The sequence below is a fragment of the Equus caballus genome, chromosome 4, assembly GCF_041296265.1.
Source record: "Equus caballus isolate H_3958 breed thoroughbred chromosome 4, TB-T2T, whole genome shotgun sequence".
Taxonomy (NCBI): Eukaryota; Metazoa; Chordata; class Mammalia; order Perissodactyla; family Equidae; genus Equus; species Equus caballus.
The window spans coordinates 62,620,454-62,642,676 of NC_091687.1; the positions used below are offsets into that span (position 1 = coordinate 62,620,454).

The 22,223-nt window shown below is 42.0% G+C and overlaps 1 long non-coding RNA gene across 1 annotated transcript in view; it reads left to right on the forward strand.

Moving 5' to 3' along the window:
* LOC111773204 (uncharacterized) overlaps positions 1–21,953 on the forward strand; it is a 29,378-nt gene extending 7,425 nt beyond the window's left edge. Inside the window, exon 3 of the long non-coding RNA XR_002807493.2 lies at positions 21,639–21,953. This is a non-coding gene — a long non-coding RNA (uncharacterized lncRNA). The remainder of the gene's footprint in view (positions 1–21,638) is intronic.
* Positions 21,954–22,223: the final 270 nt, after the last annotated feature.

Sequence of the window (22,223 nt, forward strand, 5' to 3'; positions counted from 1 at the left end):
CCCTGCTCACTTTCAAGTAGGAACATGGCCATCACAAGCTTTGTTTTGTTGCTAGAAAGAACAGAATATGTCCAACAGAACAAGGAGTGCAGAGACAGGAGGAAAAGAGTTGTTGAGAAGAGTGAATGGCAAGGAGCACTATAGCCACAAGTTCCATAGCAACAGGAACACTTCCTGTGACCCTTGACCAATGGGCTATGCTGTGCAGGGAGGGCTGGACTCCCAGCAGTGTGTTAGTGCAGGAAATTTCCACAGACTGGCTGTCTCATCCTAGAGTGGAGCTTACATGACCGGCTAGTGGGTGGGCAGGGTTCCTCATCAGTGAAGAGTTTTGTGGTTCAGGAAGCACTTCTCTCTCCCTCTGTTGTACCAACCTCTCTGGGATCCCTTCTCATCATTTTTCCAACTTCTATTTTTTCTCTCCATTTGCTCCCTTCTCATCTTATATATGTTTGATACGATGTGTGTTTATACCTTATGCAACTATTAAACACAATTATCTTTTCCTTTTCCAAAATGCATATTTCTTTTTTTTTGTTATTTGAGGCGTTACTAACGAGTTGAAGTGGCCCGCATAATGATTTAAAATGTCCCCTTGCAACAATTTACAACCTTCAAGAAATACTGGCACAGTGTCTATTAACACTGCAGTATAAAATAGTAAATTCTGGGAAAATTAAATGAGGCCAGGATTTCCAAACCATTCTGCTGACATTTATGCCAAATGGGTCTGGAATGTTATATATTTCACTCTTTTGTGCGTATTCCCATTGCTTCATAAATAAAACACTTGAATAAGCATCATCTGCTTTCTGAGTGGAGTGGAGATGTCAAGATGGTCACATCCTCTCAAGTTTTGTCTTATGGAGGCAAGAAGCTTAAGGGCCACTACAATCAACCAGTTTAGCCTGGTTTGGATGAAGAAGAGCAGAAACATGCCTTACTGCCATCACCACCCCCACCTCCACTGATGTGTGAAAACCCAAATTTCCCAAACATACACATTAAATGAATGCAAGACCCTTCATTTTACAAAATTTTCCTTAAATAGTGGGTTCCTAGAATGCATTCACGTAGAGGCAGCTTTTCAGAAGTGAATCTCCTGCACAGCCTGCAGTGTGCATGCCTCTCATTCTGCATGAAACATCCAACTCATTGTTAACCATGGTGTCTGGATTTAAATGCTTTTCAAGGAGAACAAAAAAAACCCATGGTTTTACAATTGTAATCAGAGGATAGAACAAGATCAAAAGTGCTGCAAAGCTAAGTGGCTCTCGGTTCAGGGTACAGTTGAGGACCTGCTTGAGCACACAGGGCCCACTATTGCTGGAGCTTCCTGTAGGGTGACAGGTGTTGCTGGCTGTGGTGCACAGTCGTGTCCACTGAGTGGGCAGACATCACTAAACAATGGCTCACTACTTACTAGAATTTTCCCCAGACCTGGTAGACTCCTCCAACCAGGGCTGACTGGGTGGACGACAAAGCATTTCTGGACTGGAAGGGTCTTAGGAAAGCGTGTAGTTCAGTCCCCTCATTTATTATGGATGAGAAGACAAATAACTTGCCCAGGATCTTAATGCAAACGAAGGCTAGAGTTGAGACTATAGTTTAGTGCTCTTGGCTTCTAGTTCAAGACTCTTTCTCTACCTTAGCTCTTCATCTCTTTACCTCCAAAATCGGGATACTCCATGTAGTTAGCCTGCCAGTTAAACTGTTCATTAATAAAGAGTGATCATTGGAAAACTCTGGGTCCTATGCCTCTACAGCCATAGCTTGGGTTCATCAACAGGTTGACATAACAAACCCCAGGCTTCCACATACTCTCCTTCTCCTGAGCCCAGCTCCCTGTGTTCTTAGCAGGGGTCTCAGCCCTCTCTAAGCCTCGTCTTGTACGAACCGTAGGACCTGACACCATCAGCTCCCACATACACAGCCACAGTGGGGCATTAACGCTGCCTTGATTTCCTCCAGGAACAAGCAATCGCTCATGGGGTGTTTTATATCAGCTCCACATGGCTCCAAATCACAGCCCGTGGCCAGGAAAGCTGCCAGCTCCCTCAACAAAATTGGGAACTTTGTGGACCCCATGAGAGACCTTATTTATTACATCTCCCAGAGAAAGCAGACTGGGGCAATAATCGTCAAAGTAATATTTACCCCTTAATAACTGCCTATTTTTATACCGGTGTTAGAGGTTAATAGCAATGTTATTTACTCCTCTGCCAAAAAGAACTGAAGGATGTGAAATGTAGCAGTCAATAAAGCTGAACAGTCAGATAAATAACATTCATATTATTTCCTGACAAATCCTTCTGCAACCCAGGAATATAAATAACCCTAAGAAAGCAGTTCCTGCATTACAAGTTTACTGATGTGTAAAATGTAATTTTAAAAAGAGCTTCAAACCCTAGAATTGGATTCTATAATCATATACACCAACAGACAGCCCACATGATGTGCACACACATGTGTATGTGTGTCCTCTGGGAACACACATACGTTCTCAGATGTGTTTAATATCATGTATACATGTGAATGTGGTATCAATACATGTAGTTATTGCCTCTCATTTCCTCTCCACTTCTGTGAGATGCACTCCTCTGCTTTTCCTCCTGCCTCACTGGTGGCTCTTTCTTAGTCTCCTCCTCTCATGCTCTTAAGTTGGAACATACGAGGGCTCTGTTCTAGTCCCAGGCTTTCTGCTCTAGCATCTTTCTGGATGATCCCATCCATTCCCCTGGCTGACTCACAAATGTGTATCTCTGGCCCTCAGTCTCCCTGAGCTCTAACTCTGATATTAACAGACTCTTAACATTTCCACCTAGATGGATAATGGCCATCTCAGTCATGGTCAGGCTGCGATATAGCTCTAAATTCCACCCCCTTCCTCCTCCTCACTCTTCCACCCCCTGCCGTCTTCCCCAGATCAGCAAATGGCACCACTTTCCATGCAGTTGTTTAATTTAAAAACCTAACACTTTTTAAATTCTCTGATATTCAGCTGCACCTCACCTTGTATCTAATTCACAAACAAGTCCTATAAACTTTTCTTTCAAAATATATCTGGAATCCATCCATGGATCTTCCCTTTTCTGTCTCCACCACTCTCTTCCAGTCCAAGTCCACCATCTTTCTGACTGTTTTCCCAGTTTCCACTCCAGCTCCCTCATTCATTCTCCTTCCAACAGAGTAGGTTTTAAAGGTATGAATCCAAAGGTCTTTCTTTGGCCTGCAGGCCTTATGTGACCTGGTTTTGTTCTTCTCAGACCTCCTCTCCTGCCCACCTCTCCTCTCCTCTCGCATTGTCCTCCAGCTACACTGTCCACCTGTTTGATCCTCAAACAGATCAAGCACACTCCTTCTGCCTGGAATTCTCTGGAGCTAGTGTTCCCCTGCTGGCTCCCTCTTGTCATTCTATGAGCAGACCCTGCCTGGCTGTCAAACCATCTAGTCTAAATAGATGCACCACCACCCCATGTCACATCCTTCACGTCATCATTACTATTTTCTTCATTGCACCTACCGTTTTCTTGAAATTATGTTATCCATAGATTTGCTTACAGGCTTATAACTTATCTCCACTAGAATTTAATCTCCTTAAAAACAGGGCCCTTGTCTGCCATCTTCACCACTATATATATCCAGTGCCTAGGAAACAACCAGGCACATAATAGGCATCTGTATTAGTTTCCTAGGGCTGCCATGACAAAGTACCACAGATCTGGTGACTTAAACAACAGAAACATTTTCTCAAGATTCTGGACATTCTAAGATCAAGGTGTTGGCAGAGTTGGTTTCTTCCTAGGCCTCTCTCCTTGGCTTGTAGATGGCTACCTTCTCCCTGTGTCTTCACAGTGTCTTCCCTCTTATGTCTATGTCCAAATTTCCTTCTCTTATAAAAATACCAACCATATTGGATTAGGGGCCATGCTAATGACCTAATTTTAAATTGGTTACCTCTTTAAAGGCCCTGTCTCTAAATACAGTCATATTCTGGGGTACTGGGGGTTAGGACTTCAACATAAGAATTTTTGGGAGTGATGCAATTCAGTCCATAACAGCATCTAATAAAAAATAATAGTGATGGTCATGAAAGGTAAGATTATGTGTTGGACATTATTTCAAGCACTTTCCTTGTGTTATCTTAAACTTCACTGTTACGACTAAGAATCAAGAATGCCACTATTATCAGTTCCATTTTCCAGATGAGAAAACCGAGACAGAGAAATTTGGTGGCCTGCTGGAGGTCACAGGTTATAAGTGGTGGAGCCTGTTTCATTCTGGGAGCTGTGTCCTCCCCCACTACCCTACACTGCTCCCTTGTGTCTATAAATCTTTGTTGGATGAAAGGATGGAGGGGAAGCATGCACAGTATTTAGTATCCTTAAGAGCACGGACACCAGAGACACTACACGTTAGCCAAAAATACCTTATCTATACCTTAGCCTCCCTTCAAAAATGACTTGAAGCAAAATATATTAAGGGCATCTATACAATATCATCAGTAAGACAGAAATTAAAATAGAAAATCAGGAGGAAGAAAAGGAAAAAGAAAGAAACTTACAGATCATGAACACTAGTAGAGTTGCTGAGATTAAACATCAGTTTTGGCTCTGAGCTTCCCTCATTCTTTTATTCAGAAAGAAAAAACTCATCAATTTCTTGGGAAAAAAATTATCCTGGAGCCAAATTCTAAATACATGTCTCACGTAGTCTCTTGCATAATAGCAATCATTAACTGACATAACGGACAATGGTCCTTCAGCAAACTCAGGAAAAAGAACAGCTGAATTTGACTTTATAAGGTGCTCCGCTTGCGTTATCCTGAAAGGATCTACATCCTTTTTTCTGCCCATCAATGACATTCTGTGATTTCGCTCATTCTCAGTTTACTAATCTATTGTGAGTTAGGCCAAGCGTTTCCACAGAGCCGTCGCTGACTTCCCACCTTCATACCAATCAGGTGGAAGAGCTTGGCTGCTCCTCCAGCAGAAAGCCTCAGAGGGCATTCACCTTGGCGCCGAAATGTTAACTACAGGAAAAGAAGGGCCCATTTCAAAGAGGAGGGCTGGGTGTATGCAAAGGAATGAACTCATCCTTTTCTTTTTTAAATTAGCATGGGAGTGGAGAGTGAGAAGGGCCTAGTAGATTAGCTTCCCTTTTAAATATTAGTTCCCCAAAGAAATAACTCAGACACAACCTCCAGCAGCGAGTCAGAATTTGGCGGTGGATGTTGCCTGTAAAACACTCAGCCCAGGGCCTGGCACGTAGTTGGACTCAGTAAGTATTAGTTATTACCTCAGTGGCTTAAGAACAGTGTTTGGAACTCCTCGAGAATTTTGATAAGGTGTTCTCCCTTGTATTTTCAATAATATGGGCACAGAATAGGTACTTATTAAATTGTGGAATTTCTGGTAAAGAACAAATTGGAGGAACATTTCCAGAGGCATTTTAAAAATATGTATCTATAGCCTTAATAATGGTCATACGCCCCAGTTCTAAGCATCTATGATTTTACTCAAATAATAGAGATGTACAAGAAGATTATGAACAAACATGTTTATTAAGGAATTATTTGTAATAATAAAAACAAGAAATTAAGGGATTGAATTTAGGTAAATCCACAAATGATGGATCAAAGGTAGGAAAACTCTGAATAATACTATATACGTTGTTCTGCAATTTATTTATTTATTTTTTACTTAATCTATCTTAGTTTCCATAACAGCATCTATAATTCTACTGTATTCTCTCCCTACTGCCCAACTTTTTATCAGGAAAATTTAAAATAAACAGAAAAGTTTAAAGAATCACACCATGAACATCTGTGTATTCACCTCTTCAATTCTGCGATTGCCACATTCTTTTTAAAAGGCTGTAGAGTAGCCCATCTAAGGACAAATGATTTAACTCATTCCTTACCGATGTGTATTTATGCTTCTTCCAGGTTTGGGTCCTACAGCACAACAATAATCATCTTTGTACATACATTGTCATATATATATATATATATGCAAATAGATCCCCAGTATAAATTCTTGGAGGTAAGAACTGCTGAGTCAAAAGCTTTGTGGATGCTAGAAGTTGATGTATATTGTCATATGGCTTACCGAAATGCTTGCAACAAGAGGGAAGGAGACACTTCACATTTGCCAACATTGGTTATCATCAAACATTGAAACTAGCTTATAATCTCGCAAATGAAAGTGATCTCTCTCTTAGTCTGCTGGGCTGCCACAACAGGATCCCACAGACTGAGTGGCTTAAACAACAGACTTGTTTGTCACAGTTCTGGAGGCTGGAAGTCCTAGGGCAGGGTGCCCACATGGTTGGATTCGAGTGAGGGCTTTCTTCCTGGCCTGCAGACAGCCACCTTTTCCGTGTCCTCATGCGGCAGAGAGAGAGGGAGCAAGGCTTTTGTTGTCTCTTCTTATAAGGGCACTCGTCCCATCGTGAAGATCCCACTCTTACGAACTCATCCAGACCTAATCACCTCCCGAAGGCCCCTTCTCCAAATGCCATCACATTGGCGGTTAAGGCTTCAGCATATGAATGTAGGCAGAACACAAACATGCAGTTCATAACAGCATCTCATCGTTGTTTTTGTTTTATGATTTTAAAATTTTATTTAATTGTAAATTTCTTAAATTGAGGTAACATTGGTTTATAACACTATATAAGTTTCAGGTATACAACATTATAATTCACCTTCTGTATATACTACAGTGTGCTCACTACCAAAACTCTGGTTTCCATCCCTCACCATACAACTGACTCCCCCTTACCCATTTCGTTCTCCCTCCGCCCCCTTTCGCCTCTGGTAACCATCAATCTGTCCTCTGTATCTATGTGTTTGTTTCTGTTTTGTTTGTTCTTTGTTTTTTATACTCCACATATGAGTGAGATCATACAGTATTTGCCTTTCTCCATCTGACTTATTTCACTCAGCATAATAACCTCAAGGTCCATCCATGTTGTCTGAAATGGCAAGATTTCATCTGGGTTTTTTAATGACTGAACAATATTCCATTGTGTGTGTATATATATATATATATACCATATCTTCTTTATCCATTCATCCATCAATGAATACTTAGGTCGTTTCCAAACCATCAACAAAATGAAAAGACAACCAACCTACTGGGAGAAGATATTTGTTTGTTTTTATTTATGAATCTTTTATGTGTTTATTTGCCATTTGTATTTAGTTTCCATTAACTGCTTGATTAGCTTCTTTATCCTTTTTCCTATCGTATTGATTAATAAGACCTTTTCAATTTTAAAGAAATTAGTCCTGTGTCACATATATTGCAAATATTTTTCTGAATCAACCATTTGTCTTTTGATTTAGTTTATATGGGTTTTGAACATAAATTTTAAATTTTTATATAATCAAAGATATCAGACTTTTTCTTTATGCCTTCTTGTTTTGTTTAGAAAGGTCTTTTCTTCTTCAAGATTTACAAATTCAAGGATAAGTTTTTCTCCCTTTTCTTGAGGCATGAACTGTTGCTTAAGTAGATCATGAGAGTAATTCCTCTCAGGGTGACTTAATCAATGTTTTCCTTAATCCACACACTGGAAATTTTGGCCTTAAATATAATAACAGTGGTGGAGACTTGAAAAATTGTTGTTTCCAATACTTCATCAGGACTTCTCCCCATACCCCTTCTCTCATGTTGTGTTAGACAGTTGGTAAGTATCTGTGAGAATGAGAGTGAAAAAGACAAATAGTACCTTGGTATTATTATGGAAATAGTTTTGACCTTACATACCATCTAGAAGGGTCTCAGGGACCACCCCCAAAGGGTAAATATTGTGACACATATTATTCTAAGCCAGAGGTCCCCAAATATTTTCCTGATGACAGCTACTTTTGACTTCTCTGAAGTCCTCAGAGAAGGCAGGGAGGCAAGTACACCTGTGTGTGTGTGTGTGTGTGTGTGTGAGAGAGAGAGAGAGACAGACAGACAGACAGACAGGAATGGGTGTGGGGTGGTTATGGAGATCTGATGACTACTCCCTTCTCCACTTGGGGTCCCTAAAAATCATGGTAGATAGAATGATTGAGCAAGTTAGGGAGAGAGGTGGAGGAAAACACAAGGATGCTACATGAAACTGGTATGAGAGGGCCGACTTGGAAATGACCCAGGAAGACTTGGAACTCTATTAGTTATAAATATCATAGTCTTTTAAAAAACAAATACTGCTGAAGTATTCTTAGCGTGGCATGTCCCATTCTGGAAATTTCAGGCAGTTACAATCTGGTATCACGTAGCACATCAGCATTGTCTCTTCTGCAAATTTCTGAAAATAAAAAGAATTGGCTGAAAAACTCCTAATGTCTCCATCAGTTTGTAATCAGTGAATACAGTAAGTGCAGGAGGTTGATGACTGTTTGCAGAGTACGTTATTTTATACATCTTGTGGGAGAGGTTGAGAGGATTCTGTTTAAAAAGGCTGCCCTAATAAATGATTTACCAGGGCAGCCAAAGATCAAAGAAATTGCTCAGAAATTGCATCTCAGGGCACCTAAAATTGTAAGTTTATGGAAGTTCCCCAGAACCCCAAACCTTTTATGACTTTTATAATAGCTAACCACTAAATTTTCAAAGCAATGTGACTGCCATGGGTTTTAATAAGAGCTGCAAGGCTCAATCCCTCCTCCCTTTGATAAATGGAAGGGTGATGCTGCCGAGAGACGTTTTGAAAATATGGCAAATGTCTTGCAAGATATAACATGGAAAGAGGCTCAGGCTGGATGGTGGAAATTTTGAATTCTGATGAGAAAAAATATTGACCCTAAACAAATCCCACATACCTTGTAACAAAATGATAGGAATTCTGCCTGGGACATCGTCTCTGAGCTGGAGTCTGCATAGCAAGAGCACCGCGAGGAGGCAAAGGAGCTCCAGAGTTTGGAAACTGAATTTAGTGACTTCAAGCAGGTGGGCACCAATCACTCTTGCTCATTGTTTTTCAGTTATAAAAGTTCCCCAGCACCCTCCGGACTTTAGAGAGCTTCCCTGGAGCTAACTGATGTCCCTCCTCCCAGACAAGCCATGGTCCAGTCTGAAAATGGAGAACCAAAAACAGGTAGGATGGTAGTTCTCAAGGTGTGTTCCAGGGACCCTTTGGGGGTGGTCCCTGAGGCCCTTCCAGCCGGTATGTAAGGTCAAAACTATGTTCATAATAACACCAAGGTACTGTTTGTCTTTTTCATTCTCATTCTCACATAAGTGACCACCAACAGGATGAGGGAAGAACCACCCTGCTGAACACCGCTCAGATTTCAGAATCATGAGCAAACAAAATGGTGGTTGTTTTAAGCCACTGAGTTTTGAGGTGGTTTGTTTTGCAGCCATAGATAGTTGGGATAGGCAGATCAGGGATGCATGTTGATGTTGGTAGTATTGGTGATCTTGATTGCGGATCACTGTAATTTTTTTCAACCATCTGAAGCCTGAATCTGGGTGTCACTAGGGAGAGCAGGCAAAGGGATTACTCACAGGGACAGAGATCAGAATGACTGATTTCCTGACATGTTGATAGCTCGAATCAGAGAGTGAGGCCATAATCCAGTCATGGTTCCACCCTCAAGGACAGAGCCAAAGGTAGTTACTGACACTCTAAGAAGATCTCTTCTGATGAATAACTTTGAGGAAATTCCTAGTGATGATGTTGACAATGATGGTATGAGAAAGAGGATGATGGCAATGAGGATGATAAGAATGATGAGGATGATGGTGGCAATGGCAACGATGATTATGTAGTAAGAACGGAACATGGTCCAGGGACTCCAGAGTCCTGAACCAAGAGAAATAACTACTGCTGTAATGGTGAGAGTGTAGGCTTTGGAGTCAGAAAACCTGGTCCAAGTCCTGGCTTCACAATTTTGGACAAGTCATGCCTCCCATCTGAAATTCAGTTTCCTAACTGCTATAATGGGAATAACTGTACTCCTTGCCCTTTCTCCTAACAAAGTTTTCATGAGGGTCAAGTGAGAGTATGTGAAAGTGCTCTATAAACTGTAAAGTACTATGCAAAAAGGAAGAATATTAAGATAAGAGATATGAGATAGTTGCTCAAAGTAATCTTCCCTATAATTAAGCAGTTCTGAGAAAACACAGAGCAGATGATTAAAGACTTTTCTGCAGGAAGCTTTTGAGTTTGCCTGTGGGAGTTACTGAGCTTGCTGCCCCATACAGCTGTTATCCAAGGAAAGGTAACGTGGCTCAGCAAATAAGCCCAGGATCATGTTCCCCGATGTCTGGAGAGTGTGGCATTTTCTGTTCTGCTTACCAGCATTACCTAAAAACTAGTCAATATTTCCTAGACATTCAACACTGTGCTAGAAATTGGGGATGGGGCAGAAGAAGAAAAAGTAGCTCCTTCTTCTCTGGCTTGTCTGTGGTAGGCAGAATAACGATTCCCTGAAGGTGTCCATGTCCTGATCCCCGGAACCTGTGACTATGTCAGGCTACGTGGCAAAGGGGAAATAAGGGTGCAGATGGAATTATGGTTGCTAATCAGCTGACCTTGAGATGGGAGATTATCCTGGGGTATCCCCAGGTGGGCCCAGTGTAATTACAAAGTCCTTAAAAGTGGAAGGGGGAGGCGGAAGAGGGAGAGGCAGAGAGATGGCAGCATGAGAACGACTCAACCCAATGTTGCTAGCTTTGAAGACGGAGGAAAAGGCTCTGAGGCAAGGAATGTGTGCGGCCTCTAGAAAGCAGGAAAAGGCAAGGAGATGGATTCTCGTCTAGAGCTTCCAGAAGGAACGCAAGCTTACCAACACCTTGATTTTAGCCAGTGAGATCTATTTCATGTTTTTGACCTCCGTAACTATAAGATGATAAATTTGTATTGTTTAAGCCACTACCTTTGTGGTAATTTGTCATGGCAGCTATAGAAAATTAATATATTGCCCGAGAGCATCCTAGGCAAGCTACCTTTGTGGGAGGATTGGGCAAAAGAATGGGAGGTTTGACCCAATGCCACAGATGATGTCAATAGAACTTTAGTTCCATTTGTCATGATAAGTTCAAAGACCTGACCCAGCAGGCAACAAGTAAGGTCTGCAAATTTTTCCATTTGTGAAGCTACAGTTGTATGCACAGGAAGTAATATCAGCACCAATGGTCAAGCTGTATACAATTTATCATCTGACGTTGATGTATTGACTTATCTGGTTTCTGTCTGTCTTCCCCTCACTAGAATATAAGCTTTTTCAGGTTCACTGCTATAGCTTCAATGCTTAAAATAATACCTGGGTCATAATAAGTGCTCAATAGTTTTTCATTAACGAATTCACTCATTCAACAGATTTTTGTTAAGACTATGCATCAAGACTAGAAAATAAGTTAATTGTAGGCAGGGATTTGTAACTGTTTTGTTAACTGCTGTATTTCTGTGCATAAAACAGTACCTGGCACTCAATAAGCATTTATTGAATGGATGAAAGAATGATTTAAATGAATGAATGATTTAAAGAATGAAACATAAAAGCCCCTTGCTCTTAAGGAGTCCATAGTCTAGTAGATTTTGGTTTCAGATTTGTTAATATAGCCACTTACACCAAAATTGAATTTGCTTTCTTCTTCATAATTTCCAATCATTGGGAAAGATTTGTCAAGTCAATGTGTTGTGGGAGAGGAGAGGTGAAGGCATGGAGAAGGGTTGGGGAAATAAAACAGAGTTCTAAGTGGATGATATTTTTTGCCAGGTAATATGACTTGTCTAGACAGAGTATCTATTTTCTGAAACAATTTCTATTTTTATTATTTTTACAAATGTACATTATTTGTAATTTTACTGTATTACGTGCCTTTTGTAACAGAGTCAAGAAGCAATAGATTCCCCCGCCCCCTCAGTTCTGCTCCAACCCCCCTCAGAGGTAACCACCTTTCAGAGTTTGGTCTATATTCCCCCCTAGTCAAATGTCCTAGAACGCGCCTCATTTTCAGAACTACTTAAAATAAGTGTAGGCCTAGACCTTGACATGATACAAAACTGTTGAGAAAAACAATTTAAAAACATATACTAAAAATAATATGAAAGACAACCATGTAACAGAAATCCCTAGATAGGAAAAATCATTTTTTAAACTGCTGTGATTTGTACAATAGCTGGTTTTCCCATGCTTTATATTTTTGTCCCCTTAAGTTTTTTCATATCACGAAATTGGAGACTCAAGTCTATTTGCCTGAGAATTAACAAATAGGCCTCTATTACTATAAAAAAAGGAAAAGAACCTTTTCTGACATTTACAGAAATGATATTTTTGTGAAAAGTTGGATAAAGTACTTTGAAAAACTTTGTGTTTGTAGCAATATAGGGAGGTGGGGTTATCTGTCACTATCAGCCTAATGATTCTCACCCATGATTGACCTCGGAACCCCCAGAAGAAAGACATGTCGGCAAACCAGGACCGAAGCCCAGTCAGTGATCTTATGGCTGTCCTAGAACTTCTCTGCCACTCACATTTCCTCCTAACCCTGTGAAGTCCTGACATTTAAAGCCTAGGTTTATACTATAACAATAATTAATATTCGTATCTCACTTAACTGTTTACAAAGTGATTTCCCACTTACTTTCCTATTTGAACTTTGAACTTCCCAAAAGTTGTGTATTATTGCTCTTGTGGTGACTGTTGGCTCCCATTTCTCAGATGAGGAAACTGAGGTTCAGTGAGCTTAAATGACTTGTCCAAGATCATAAGGTCAGTTAGCAGCAGGACATCTACCTTCAAATCTCTTGCCTTTTCCTTGAAGCAATGTTGATCCCCAGAAAAGAAACCTCAGGTCATAATCTCCTGCCATTGTCATTAAAATTCTCACCAACTTGTTGGAAGAAAATTAGACATGGTGTTTTATTTCACTGTATTTTTTCATGTAGCCAGTATAAAGTGTCCAATGTCCCTCTGAGGTGTCTCTTAAAATAGAGAATGGACTTGCTTAAGAGGGAATACCCAGGATGTTCAGGTGGCCACCTCTGACTCCCCACCGCCCTCACTCCAAGCCCTGACTGGGGCCCTGGACAGTGTGTTGCACATGAATCCAGAGCTATGAACTCCTACTTTGCTTAATTAGGCACAGAGGGTCCCCATGGCATGTTTGCCAACATCACTCACCTCCATTCCCTCTTCCCCTGGCCTGCTGTCCCATTGTCCACACCACCCTTGCCTCGGGCCAGAAAGGCAGGCAAGTGGGCCTGACACTAGGAACTTTGCAAAGCTCAGTAGAGTTTAACGGCAGGTCTGCGTAGATGGGAGGCCTGAAGGTAGAACCGCTAGGCTCTCCTGGAAGGTATGTCAGGCTTCAAGTTTCAAGTGGTCTGGCTCATTAGCTCCATTTGTGCTCATGGTTGGGAGCAAAGCATTATGGGAAAGCCCTGCAGTGAATAAATACGAAATGGGGTCAGGGGAGCTGAGTAAGTCCTGTCTCCGCCACCAACTAGCTAGAACCCGCCTAACCTCTGAGATTCTCTTTTATCATGAAGATGAAGTGGAGGCAGCATTATCTGCCATTCCTGGTATTTAAGATTGTTATAATGATGCAATGAAAAAAAGTTTGCGAAGACACTTTAAAAACTCTAAAGCACCAAAATAACATCTGTTTGGGTTGTTGTTGTTGTCGGTTTGTCTTCCAGATAGAAATCTCTGCCCATAAAAATCTTCCACAGTAAAGGGGCACTGATACAAACACATGGCTGCTCTCCATTGCCTCATCACCTGCGTGCCCCTTAGGACCGCTCACCAGTGAATTCCTTTTCTCTCCTTTCCCTCTACCTACTTGAGTCCTTTCCCTGATGACTTGTCTTCGTACCAAGTTTTAGTCGTCCTTCCCAAGTCATCTGAAGAGAGCTTGAGAAAGACCCATTTAATGGATGGGGAAACAACTACAGGGTGAAAAAGAGATTTCCCTTCTCTTCCTGCTAATTTTAGCAACGCTGCTCAGACTGCTACTCTGAGTTACTAAAGTTGGAGTTTTATGTCAGGGACTGGATTTTATCTCCCAATATGTATTTTCTCTTCTTCTCTAATTACAGAACCTTTAGCTGGGCACACGGCTGCTGAATTAAAGACCACATTTCCCAGCATCCTTTGAGTGTGGCCATGTAACTTGAATTCTGGCCAACGGGAGGTGAGCCAAAGTGACGTGTCCAAATTCTGGGACACACACTTAAAAGCAAGGCACACAAACTCTCCTATCCTTTCCCCTTCCTGTGGGGTGGAATACTGATGTGACGGTGGTCACTGGAACAGTCATCTCAGACCACAGGATGGAAGCCACGTGTTAGGGATGACAAATAAGACATTAGAAGCAGCCTGGGGCCCTGACCCTACTAAGCCATCCTATCTTTGACACAAGACGGAGAAATGAAGTTCTCTCTGGTTTAAGCAACTGTATTTGTGGGTCTCTTGTAATAGCAGCCTGACATACATCATAACAGAGGTTATAAGAGGAACACTTCAAGGTCTACAGCTTCATACTTTTTGAGCTTGGGAAGTTCCATGTTTCCTCTGGATCTTGGTCTAAAATAGGAAAAATTCACAGAGGCTCACCTACGACTTCCTCTTTCCGTGTTAGTGTTCGCTATCATTATTACCGTTGTTGTTGTTGTCCCCATTAACATTGCTTTAAATAAGCCACACACATGAGCATGAGCAACAACAAGAGCACCAACAAAAACTGATTAAGTTGAACTTCATCAAAATTAAACTTTTGTGCATCAAAGGACATTATGAAAGTGAAAAGACAACCTACAGTAAGGGAGAAAATATTTGTAAATCGTAGGTCTAAGAGTCTAATATCCAGAATATATAAGGAATCCTTATAACCCAACAACAAAAAGATAAACAACCCAATTAAAAAGTGGGCGAAGAACTTAAATAGACATTTATTTCTCCAAAGAACCTATACAAGCACAGGAAAGGATGCTCATCATCATTAGTCACTAGGGAAATGCAAATCAAAGCCACGGTGAAACGCCATTTCTCACCCACTAGAATGGCTTAATTTAAGAAAAAAAAAGTAAAATAACAAGTGCTGGCTAGGATGTGGAGAAATTGGAATCCTCATACACTGATAGTGGGAATGAAAATGACTTAGCTGTTGTGGGAAGCAGTTTGGTGGTTCCTCAAAAAGTTGAACACAGAATTACCATATGACCCAGCCATCCTGGTCCTAGGTATATCCCCAAAGAACTGAAAACAGCTACTCAAACAAGTGAACATACATGTTCATGGCATCACTCGTCACACTAGCCAAAAGGTGGAAACAATTCAAATGTCCGTCAACAGATGAATGGATAAACACATGGTTACATACACATACAATAGAATATTATTCAGCCGTAATAAGGAATGAAGTGCTGATACATACTATAATGCAGATAAGCCTCAAAGATATTATGCTAAATGAAAGAAGTCAAACATAAAAAAGTCAGACACTGTATGATTCCATTTATTGGAAGTATCTAGAATGGGTAAATTCATAGAGACAAAAAGTAGATTGGTGGTTGCCAGGGGCTGGAGGAAGAAAAGAATAGGGAGTAACTGCTTAATGGGGCTTACACTGCTTTGGGATGCTGAAAGTGTTTTGGAACTAGGTAGACGTGGTGGCTGCATATTTTGAAGGTACTAAATGCCACTGAATGGTTCACTTTAAAATTAAAATGGTTAATTTTATGTTATGTGAATCTTACCTCCGTTTAAAAGAAAAAAGCCGTGGGCCCCAAAGCAACAGTAATGTCGTTTGTTTCCAGAAAGATGCCCATTGGTGTAGGAGTCTGCCTGAAACAAGACGCTAAGCTGCCTGAGCAGCTAGGCCGCTAATGAATGCCTCTCCTCCCCAAGAAGCAAACGCTCCTGCTGCTCCCAGCTGTTTGGTAGGCTCCGACCTGCTACTGTCAGGTAGCATTGGTCGTACAGGTATCCAGGGGACTGGAGCCCCCTTGCTCTTCCTGAGTCCTTCTTTATTACGTCAATGGGAACATGACCACGGCTCTGAGGCAGAAACTCGCAGATGGACATTTGGGCTGTGGAGGGACTCCCACCAACAAGTCTGGTTGCAAACCCAACTTTGTCACACATTCGCTCCGTATTTCTGAGAAAGACAGTTTTTCTGAGACTCAGTTTCTTACTTTAAAATGGGACTAATTAACATTTTCCTTAATTAATTTCAATATCCAGAAACACATCGCTTCTCAAAACCTCCCTTGCTACCACCCTGGTTCAAGTTACTGTCATCCTTTCCTTGATGAAGGCAGTGGTCTCCTAACTGGTTTCTCTCCTTCTGCCTTCACCCCCTCCCAACCTATGTTATGCTGCTATAAGACTGGTCCTTTCAAACATAAGTCAGACTATGTCACTCCTCTACTCAAAACCCTCCAGAGCTCTCATCTCAAGGAAGGTAAAAGCCAAGTCTTTACACTGGCCTTCAAGGTCCTACATGATGGGATTCTTGCTTCCACCCTGGTCTTATTTCTTACCTCCTTGCTCACTCCCCTCAGCACCTCAATGGTCTCTTTTCCATTCCTGCCTCAGGGCCTTTGCACTTGCTGTTTTCTTTACCTGGAAGGTTGCTCCTGCCCTGAGCTCCTCCAGATCTCCGCTCAAATGTCATTTTACCATGAGGTCTTCCCACCCTGGCGTTCCCTATTCTCCTTCCCTACTTAGTTTTTGTTTCATATTATAATACGGTTAGCGCTATTCAACATTTAACACCAAACAAACATAGTTTTGTTTATCTATTTGTTTTTTATTTGTCTCCCCCTAAAATGTAAGTTCCATGAGCTGTTTTGTTCCCTGCCGTATCTAGAGTGCCTAGAATAGGGCCTGGAACACAGTAAGTGGTCTATAAGTATTTACCAAATGAATGAACGAGTTCTTTTGAAGCTTGAAAAGACAATGAATGTGAAGGTACTATACAAATTTGCAATATTTTACAATTCATATCAAAGTGAAATTTATAGGCTGGCCCCGTGGCTGAGTAGTTAAGTTTGCATGCTCTGCTACACGGCCCAAGGTTTCGCCAGTTCAGATCCTGGGTGCGAACCTAGCACCACTCATCAGGCCATGCTGAGGCGGCGTCCCACATGCCACAACTAGAAGGATCCGCAACTGAAAATATAGAACTATGGACTGGGGGCTTTGGGGAGAAGAAGGAAAAATAAAATCTTAAAAGAAAAATGAAATTTACTTCAACAAAGCCTATACTAGTAGGATTTATGATAGTTGGAGAAAATAAATAATAAAAATTAAAATTTTCACGATTCAGAAAACTTCCATAAACTCAAAAGGTTATTTTAGGATCCAAAAGAGCGTCTGTTTTTAGACCTTCGTCATTAGTCGTCTTCCCAGAACTCATTCCATCAGCCTTCACGGAATGGTCTTCAGATGGGCAGCTTCCTGGTATGTGTAAGTCGAAGGAGTCTGGGTATTTCATAGCCTGTGTGGGATTTTACAGACATATCAAATTGGCTTTTTTATTTGCTACTGCAAAAATTTAAATTAGGAATGAAAGTAATTTGGTTCACTGAAAATAAAAAACTAAACTCAAAATAGGGGGAAAAAAAGGGCCAAATCACACAGAGGTCAGGCCTGCCAGGAAGGTTCCTTCTTAAAATCTTATAAATAGAAGGTAATTTCTAAAATGTCAAGGGTTTCTCGGCTCAATTAAAATTATTTGTAGCACAAATGGTTGAGACCAGGGAGTGCTTTAAAGCATGGAAATGCAGTAACAAGAATAAGAAGCAACTAGGTTATTGTTGTTCAGGAGAAATCTTATTTAACTGTTGAAGAATTTCAATCATGTCGGATGCCAGAAAGGGCCCGTTATAAAGGGAAGTGGAGCTGTTTCCTCCTGCTTCCGCTTAGAAATAGGAAACAGCCAAAAGCCGTCTTGCAATGGAAACAACTTCATTTCCCATGTCCATCTGGAAGAAAGAGCCATAACTCAAAGAACACACATTTAGGACAGGTTGGAGAATGGCTGTGAAGCTTCGGTCCTGAGCTAAGAGCATATAACTTCTTTCTAAATATGTTTTGGACTGTCATCTACTAAAGGATGAATTTTGCAAATATTATGAACTTAGCCATTTGGGAAGCAAAAACAAATATCGGGTAGACCCGGCTTTTGTCATAGATAAATAGTTCTTTACATTCAAGCCCAGGAGGATTCAGAGCAACCTTGCAAAGTCCAATGAAGTGTCAACTCAAGCCGTAGGCATTATCATTTATTGTCAGCATAGACTGTCCCCACTTACGGCCATAATCGGAAAAATCACTGATGATTGATACTGACGGCAATGATGATTACTCTTGCAATAAGCTTAATTAAAATAATGAAGTGCTATTGCAGGCGATTTAGCTGCGGTACGGGTGGGATAACCTGCCACAAGGAAGCCACCGGCCAGCATGGCACTCATATTTCAACCCTGACACAACTGGGGAGCCCTGGAGGCACTGTGTCTGATTTACCTGGTCCCTTCCCTTCTCTCTTAGGCCCACAGGTCCTCATCCCTCTTGCACACCTAATAGCTGAAATAGTGCAATGACAAGAGGTCTGTTACTCACTTCAGCTGCAAATCCGGCCCAGCAGATGTTTGGGACTGTCTCCTCCCGGTCACCCTTCCCATGGAGCTGCTTACCAAACTCCGTGGGGATGACAAGTTAAGCTATGTGCTTCCCCACCACTGGCAACCTATCCAATCAAAGGTGAGGGAAATCCTGCCGAGAGAAATGCTTCTGACCTCCTGGAACACCAGCTCTGAAAGCTGACCCTCAGCTGGCCTATACCATCAGCGCATTTTTCTTCCCGGAGCTTCTTGCTGCTTTCTTTGCTGTATTCCTACAGCACCTGGGATGTGGAGGAGAGAGGAGGAGAAAGAATAAAAACCTTTGAGGGACTTTTGAACCACCCAGAAGGCCAGCCTCAAACCCAGCCCTGAGTCCAGTCCACATAATTGGTGGGGGCCTTAAAAACACAAACAGCTCTCATCCACAGCGGGAAGATCAAAGGGACATTTACCCACTCACTTAACTTAGAAAAAAATAAAACACCCAGCACAAATTGTGGGCTTTTAACTATCTTGTGGGACCAAAAACCTAATCAGAGTGCGGAGGACTATAAACATGTGGGAAGGGAAGCAGACAGTCATTAAAGTCTGATTGCGAGCCCAGCAGCGCTGATGGGGCCTGATGGCCCACCTCCTTGCAGAGGGATCCGGGTGAGAGCGTGGAGCCAGTGAGCAAAATCAGCCTTGAACATCTCTCCTTCACATGTAGAAGAGTTTGGAGCCATACGGGCCACTACAACTTGTTTCCTTTCAAGAGAAAATTTGGCCTCAGGAGTTCATGGAATTTTTTTCCTTCTGCTCACTGAAGAAACATTCATTGCATGCCTATTGGAGACAAACAGAAAAGGGCAGACTCTCACATCGCATACCACAGCAACAGTCTCTGGCTATGAGGAACTGGGATTTGTTTCATTTATTCATTCAACAAATATTCATTGAGCATCTACTATATGCCAGGCTCTGTTCTGGGTGCTGAGGACGTGGCCATAAGACAGACAGAGATCCTTGCCCTGATAGAACTTAGATTCCAGTAGAGAGAGATACACAATAAACAGATAAGCAAAATGTGAGTATGTCAGATGGGGAAACATAATGTAGAAAAGGAGGACAGGAAGTACGTGTGGGGGTGGGCTTCAATCTTAGAGAGGACAGCCAGAAAAGACCCCACTGAGAAGGAGACACTTGAGTAGACACCTGAGTGTGTGCTTCTTAGAAACACTAGGATTGGAATCAAGGAAAAATATCAGGACAAGTTATTAAAAGAAGATTTATGGAATGCCACCCTGTGCCAGGCACAATGCTGGCCACTTTACCTGTGTTAGCTCTGTAATTTAATAGTGCCTTCTGTTGGCACTCATCTAATTGCAACAAGTTTACAATCAAGGTCAAATGTACTAAGGCCAATGCCTCAGGGTGTCTGTCATCCCAACTCGGAAGTCCTCTTCGCGTCTACATGACTCAAAGGAGTCACTCTTGGATTAAGGTCTTGCCTGCGGCAGAGCAAAACACATATTTCCTGGACCCTCTACCACTAGTCTATTAATTTTTCTATAGATTGCATCACTGCTGGCACCATTAACATTTTCAACTGGGTAGGTCTTTGTTGTAGGGACTGTCCTGTGTGTTGCAGGATGTTGAGCAGCATCCCTGGCCACCACTCAGTAGATGTCAGTAGTACTCACCTTGCAACAATCAAAGACGTCTCCAGACTTTGGCCTGAGGGGCAAAATCACCCCAATTGAGAACCAGTGACCTAATGTGAACTGAATTAACTTTGAAAATACATGTATTTAAGAGAAACTTGAGAAACCTCAGCACTGATTCAGCAGCATTCATTCATCCACTCTTCGGCAAGCCCCTCCTATGGTCCAGGTGCAGGATGTTGAAACTCGATTGGCTCACACCTATGTCCTGCCACCTGCCCGTACATAGTGAGTCCCTCCCCTTTGGCCTTCCTGCCACAAGTCTGCCCCCTGCCACACCCTAGGCATCTTCCATACAGTTTCTTTAATGAGATCTGATGCTATCACTCCTCTCTTTAAAAGCCTTCGACACTCTTATAAAATAAAATCCTAATGTGATGATAATAAAATCATCACATCCCAGACCCTTCACAGTCTGGGCTCAACCTACCTGCTAGCCTCATCTCCATGGTCCACTGCCTCACCTAATGCTCTAGCCTCCCCGCCTTCCCATTTGGTCTGTGTGTCCCAACGAGGTCACGTCCTCTTGCCCTGACCACACTTTCCCCTCTGCCTCGGCTCCACTTCCTCACTTTTAAGTAACAAAGACTTACTTACCCTTTAAGGGCCAGCTTTAAGTGCATCTCTTCTGCTAAGTCTTTCCCAATGTTCTTCTTTCAAAACGAATGAGTCTGGAACTACATTCCCATAGCACCTTGATCATACTTCTAACGCCGCCTTGTATCTCAGCTCATCCATCTGTCCATCCATCCATTGAGCCATACACCCATCCAACAAACGTTTGTTGAGCACTACTATGTGCCAGGCACTCTTCTAGACCCTGGGGATTGAGATGTAAACAAATCTGGCAAAAATCTCTTCCTTTGCTGAACTTATTCACATTCTAGAGATGGAGCTAGAAAACAAAACAAATAACTAAATATGTGTCAGATGGTCATGGTGTCAGGCACTACACTAGGTTCTGGGAGAAATGAGCTGGGCCCAATCCCTGCTTTCAAGGAGCTTATGATCACGGGAGTGAGGAGGTGGGGGGAAGTAAGAGGTGGGAGAGTAGCAGTTGGGGGGTTGGGGCTAAAGGAGGAAAGAGCACTTAAATACTATGCCCAAGCATGAGGAGTCCCCAAGGTCACAGAGATATCAGTGAGACACGCCTGAAACCTTGGGGAAGGCTGCAATATTGAAACTTCTGATGTAAGCTTCAGGAGAACCTTCTCAGAGGGTTAGGACATTTATAGAGTAGAATGCATCTCATGGAGGCCCAGCCTCAGATGGAAGAAAAAGAGTTTCTAGAAATCGTTAGGTGGAAGCCCCATTCAAACTGCCTCAGGCCAGAATTTTTCCCTTTGTTTCAAGGTAACAAGAAGCCACATCCTGATTCGCATCCTCCTCCCAAAACCCTGCAACTTCCTGAATTCCCGTGCTCCTCAGGCGGGACTTCCTGTTGGGGATGGAGCTAAAGAAGCTGAAAAACTCCTCCATCCTTCCTAAGATAGATCTCATTTATGCATGAGGTCAGACAAATTTCCCTAATGCTGCCCTTGAGGGGATATCCAGGGATAACAAAGGCTGTCTTCCATGCCTCTCCCCGAATCCAGATGTAAACCAGAAAACATAAAATAAAAAGCCAAAAATCATTCCAAAAAGTCGACATTAAATTGACAAAAAGACCACGTGTGTTCTACTTGGCCTGTTTTACATGGTTTGTCTGAATTCTCTCCCACCTCCCCATCCTGCCAAGACATCAGGGACGTATTGACTTTCATTTCCTTGAAATAGTTAATTTTTGCAACCAAGGTTCCAAACAGGAGGTTTAAACTGGGGATCCGCTCACTCTGTGTGTAGGTCATTTAAGAGCTCAATCTCATCTTTGAAATATAGATTAGCCAGGAGAGTATGAGTTCAGCATTTCTATGTAATGTTGTTTCATTGATCCTGCAG